This window comes from Gasterosteus aculeatus, chromosome 20, assembly GCF_964276395.1.
Source record: "Gasterosteus aculeatus chromosome 20, fGasAcu3.hap1.1, whole genome shotgun sequence".
In the NCBI taxonomy this organism is placed as follows: domain Eukaryota; kingdom Metazoa; phylum Chordata; class Actinopteri; order Perciformes; family Gasterosteidae; genus Gasterosteus; species Gasterosteus aculeatus.
The window spans coordinates 4,336,012-4,341,920 of record NC_135707.1 but is presented as its reverse complement, the minus strand read 5'-3'; positions in this window follow the sequence as shown (position 1 = coordinate 4,341,920).

The following is a 5,909-nucleotide window of genomic DNA, read 5'->3' as shown; positions in this document are numbered from 1 at the left end:
AAGCGAGAGGGGGAGGAGGGAGGGGTTCGGGGCGAAGGGTGTGTGTCGATGACGATGAAGGGAAGAGATATGGTGATGGAGATCTCATCTGCTTCCACCGGTCTCCTACCGTCCCTCTCCCCCGGGGGGGGGGGGGGGGGGGGGGGGGGAGGTGTCCCGCACAGCAGCCCGAGGAACATGCTGAGCCGAGAAGGTTGCTTGGATGCACGCGGGAAGCGTTCCCGCACTAACGCTGTAAACAACATGCTGCCGTACGCTGGGGTGGATCTGTCTGTCTTGGACAATCAGCCCTTTGGCAGGTTCGGCATTGTTGAGACAGGAAGTCAATGGCTGTGGCAAAGTGGGGAGGGGTGGGGGACACCCGCTATCCACAGTAAGCTTTTTCCAACAGCACCCCAAGCAGGATTTAACAGCAGGAAATTAAAGCAAATAACCCTGATTCTTTGAGTTTGAAGCGTGTGAACCGATCTGCTGTTCTTCCTCCTTCACACTTTGCTTTTCAGAGCATTAAACTTCTCAGAGATCGGCCTCCCTCCACGTTGTGGAGCTTGTTGAGCTGCAGGAGAAACCCTGCGAGCAGATGCACTCTACGCCGACGGTGCTTCCAGTTCTGCAACTGCTAACATTGCTATGTGTTCTTTACGTGAGCGGGTTTCTTCCCAGGGGACAAGTACTGTGCCCCTCCTCCAATCCACTCAGTCACTCTGCACATGAGTAAGGTCATGGTGTCCCGACCACAATTACTGGCCATAAGCTGAATAGCCATTTTTTGCTGCCGTCGTCAGGATTATCCGGTGGACTTAATTACTCTTCCTTTCACGCCCCTTTTTTCGTGGTCTTAGCTCAGCAAAAACTGTAAAGGGACAACGCACTTGTTTGCAGGAACAGGGTTTCGGAGCTCAGGCCGACCAGTTAAAAGATGAAGAAGTCAATGGGAAGCATTAGCTGGGACGTGTAATTAACAGCAAACAGGCAAAGGAGATCATGTGTTCATGGTTTCACAAGTGCTTCCTCTTTTCCAGCTTTACTGTGCACCTTTTATGTAAGATTCATGTTGCTCTGTGAACAGAAGACAGTTTCACACTTGTATTATATGCTTAATGCAGAGAGTCAGCACCAGACATTTCACACACCCTCAGTAAATCCTGCATTTCATTCTATTTTTCATTTCCCACCTGCCTTGCATCAGATGAGAGATGAAAAAAAATGTTTTCTCCTCAATTAGATCTATTTATATTCATACTCTAGAAACTTTCGATATGCACCTCCGGTCATCTGGGACACAATACGTCCCGATAAGACAATGACAATCAGGTATCTGCATGCACCAACCACACACATGTCGTCAAACGGAGGTCCTTGGTAACTTCAAAAGTGTCTAAGTGAAAAATGGTAAACTAAAATATATTATTCTATTTCTCGTATCTTTCCAAACTTTAATGTCTTATTTCTGAGTGTCTTTTGTCTCCTGGGCCCGATTTTTCAAAAGTAATCCACTAGGATTTTGGATAATGGATTGGTTCAAATCTTGAAAATTGATTTTTTTCAAAGAAAGGACGGATTACATAATCGGATTAGATCACGTAATCCAATCTTGGTTTTGGTTCAGATCCAACCTTTAGTTTGGGTTTTTCAGAACTTTTTTGTAGGATTTGGATCACTTTGATCCAAAAAATCTGGATTAAACTGATCCCATCAGGGGCCGGTATTTCAAAACTTCTAATCCAGATCAGAATGATCCGGACAACCAAATCCCCCCTGTCCTCAGTCAACTTGATCTATCCCGGTATTTCAAAGTTGAAAGAAGAGCTCGGCGATCTCAAATAAAGCCGAGTTTGCGCTAATGCGAGCTAACGTTGCTCCATTGACTTCTGTGTTAAGAAGCTAACAAGTTGGTAAATAGGCTAGCGTCTGTATTTGGCGGTCCACAGTCCACATTTGAATGCATTTACTCGCAAGGCATTGTGTGTGTATTTTAAAATGTGTTGTATATATCTTTTTAGGAAACAGTTGTCAACTAAAGGCACAGCCCTAAAACCTTAATATTTGTTTTTCTTTACAGATGTCTGTGAAAAGAGAAGACAGGCAGTTAACACAGATCTGCTCCAAATGGTATAACCTTTTGAGCTTTGGCTATGAAAATTAAGTGTGTGTGCTGCATGCATGTTAATAAATACATTTGACTGGTTTGAGTGGAGGCCTTTATCAGTGGGTATAACTTAAGAAAAAACGTACTTAAATAAGGCATTCATATTCAAACTTAAACATAGAAATAGCAGTTTTTCAAACAAAGAATTTGGGGAGCAGTTACACTTAAACTGTTCAAACCATATCATGTAATCTCCCTCAAATCCACCTCTGAGGTGGGATCAGGGTAATCCTGATTTTTAGGATCAAACTGATCCAGATTTCCCACTAAAGTTTTGAAATACTCAACAGCAGTGTTTTATCCGGATCAAAGGCAGGATTGGATTACCAAATCCGAATCTGAATCTTCAGGATCAGATTTGCTTTGAAATACCCGTTTTTAGGATCTGATCAGGATTTAATCCAATCCAGGAGGATTAATCCTGTGTGATCATTTTGAAATACCGGCCCCCTGAAGGGTGGATTCAGCGTGGATTTCATGCCCAAAATGTAATGAAAACTTGTATCAAATAATACTATATTTGGATCATGCAGTATCTTATAAGATATCCTATTTATTCATACGGTTTCAATTTTATTTGTTCATCCGTCAGGCTACAGTGATTAGGTAGGCTTTAACGTATTCAGCCTTTCAGTATAGGCCTACGGCAAAGTAGAAAGTGTTTGGCCTAATAAAATATTCTACCAAACAGCTGTCAAAATTGACCAAAAACAATACATTTTATTCTGTCACTAATTGATATATATATTCATCACAATCGAAAATATTTTTGTCTTTAGAATATTTATTAGTGATGCGGGCAATGATTACAGAATAACCAAAAAAATGCAAAGAATGGCAATCACTGATTTTTGAAATCCAAAACAAATCAGAAATAGTGTCTAACTAACAAAAATGTGCTCATTTCTGTCTGTCCTTCTTATTTCCATTGCACACGATTCATTTGCAGACAATACTATTTCCAAGGGCCATTTCAAAATGTTAAGCCCCCCATCATTTGTTAGTATTGTAGACATTTAACAGATAATAATGGCCTTGTGTCTATCTGGGTATTTAATTAGATTACTGTTTTAATGCTCTCCGCTGATTGATGGTCATAGAAGCGGTTAATTGCAACACTTGGCTTTTGAACCAATGGGGCCAAAGATAAATGCTCGGTATGGTCCTCCCGGGGAACAGACACAGTTGCTGTTGCATCCTGTGTTATAGACATGACCATGTTACCAGCCGTGTCTCCACCATGTGTCCCTCACTTCCTCTCCATATCTGACTGGAACACACACACAAACATGCAACGCACAGTATACAAAAAATCAATCAATCCATACAATGAGACCAAATGATAAGGCAACAAATCCCATGACGAGAGTCCTAGATTGAGATATTTTCCCTCCTACCAAAGAGCCCCATTGTTGACAAAAAACTATAAAAAAAAAAAAAACGTCATTGCACTTGGTATCATGTTCCCTCATTAACGTGAACATGGATGCTGTAATGTTCCAGTCAATCCCACATACATTGTCTGGACAGCAAATCATTTTTATACACGCAAATTAAAATACTCAAACAGCAGTACTCACTTAATAATAATTATATTTAATATCAAACATTTCAAAACCTACTGAATGTATTACCAAAAATGAACAGAAAGTCAAAGATTCTAGATATCAATGTTTTTTTTAATACAACTTTTCAAATATCTTGTGAAAAGTCCTCATTTGTCCTGCAATTTCTGACGAAAACCACACTTCAATTTCTGCTTGTTTCTTCTTCTCGGGCCACCATCACATTTACATTGAAACAATTCACGAGAGTTTTAGTTCACCTTTTGTATTTGTCCAATATGATGTTAGTGTTATCATTTTGCTTCAAAGAGCAGTTGCAGTTTTTTATACCCTTCTACAATCAAAATGAATCAAAGCATATCTACAAATAAATTATTGAAGCCACTTAACTTACACTCATTTCACTCTTGTCAACTACATTATAAAAGTGTCAAACTGTCTTTCATCCTATGACAACATACCTTAAATAGACTTTTGAGGCGCTCAAAACCTTTCTGTTAGCTTTCATGTGATATGTATAAGGCACATCTGAGCAGCCAGAGCATTGATTATTTAATCAAAAGGTTTAAATAAATGACACTGACGATGTAAAGATTTCTGTTTTTTGTAGTTAAAACCACTTGGGAATAAAAGGCAGCATATTTTCGCCATCCTGCAACTTAAATCTACGTCTTGTGAATCCCCAAAAGTGTGGAAATAAATTATTGGAGTACATATATTTATTAAACCTTTCAACAATCCCCTTACTTTAAACGCATGTGCTCTCTGTTATCTTCAGGGAAGTGGAAGCCTTGGTTGGATCAACAAGAGGTTGAGGTAGCAATTTTAAAAAACTCATGAGAACATTTTTCAAAGTAATGGCCCTCTTTCAGTGTTTTTTCTATAATCAGTTGCTGCTGCATTGAAAAGCCTGTAGTCCTGATAAATAATGTCTTGGGTATTATTGTTTGTCCTCTGTGTTCTTTTGTTAAACATGTCTGCAGTTACAAGAATACTCAAGCTTTGCTATTCAGTCTCCAACCTCGTCATTAACGAAAGTGCCTTTCATTCTGAATTATTTACTTTAGAGCAAATGTAAAAATACTCTTTTCATACTTTATCCTTTAAAATAGGAGCAAAATATTACATTTATTTATGTTAAATTAAGGCACTGAGCTTCCATGTCGGTTGGAATGGAGTTATCAGCTTTAACTTATTCCACGTAATACATATGTGTAAAATGATTAGGGCTGTCAATAGATTTAAAAAAAATGAATTGCACATTTTGAAATTCATTAATCTCAATTAATGACGATTAATGAATGTTGTTACAATGTTATTTTTAATGAATTTCTGTTTTTCTTGAGTAATCACTTTAGAAAACTTGCATTTTAGACACTGTTGCTTAATTGTTAATGTTATTTTAAACACAAAACTGCACACATTTGTGTGGATGGAACATGTATAACTAGCAACTCTTCCAGCTAGCTTAGCCTAGCAGCTAGCTTAGCATAGCGGTGCTAGAAGTGGTCCGTTTGCCACTCCTCCCCCCCTTCTGTGTGACACGTGGAGGAATTCCTCTACACAGCTTTATGTTGCGCCGTTTGTTTTACATCCAATACAAAAAGCTTTCTCCATGTTGAGCTACTCTCTTGCTTTCTCTGATGTAATTGACTGTTACGTTTCCACGGTCGACATCCGGTTTACTAAAACGTAGAAATGCTGAATGAAATGATAAACTGGTCAAGATTTGATTGATTTGATTTGTAAGGTGACTTAAACATTGGTAGCCAAAAGTCAATAGATAGGACTACTATAACACAATATGATGTGATAAACAGAATGTGTGGTATACACATTTGTACATATTCTGCAATATAAAATCCATTTTAGAATCAACGTTTATTTAGTTTGGATTGACAGATTATATATATATACTGTATATATATAAAAAACGATATTTTCAAAATTAAACACGGAAAATTGTTTTCCGTGTTTAATTTTGAAAATATCGTTTTTTTTCATGGTAACCACCTTTGGCAGAGGTTACCATGGAAACCAGCAATGCATCTTTGAGTTTCAGTGAGAAAAAGACACCGGATCACCTGTCAGCTTCAACTTCATCGACACAGACAACAGGTAAGACCAGAAACGAGTTCCCTTCAGTCGTGACCGTTCCCTCTACTTCTTGTCTCTATGAGGGTTGAATTTATCAA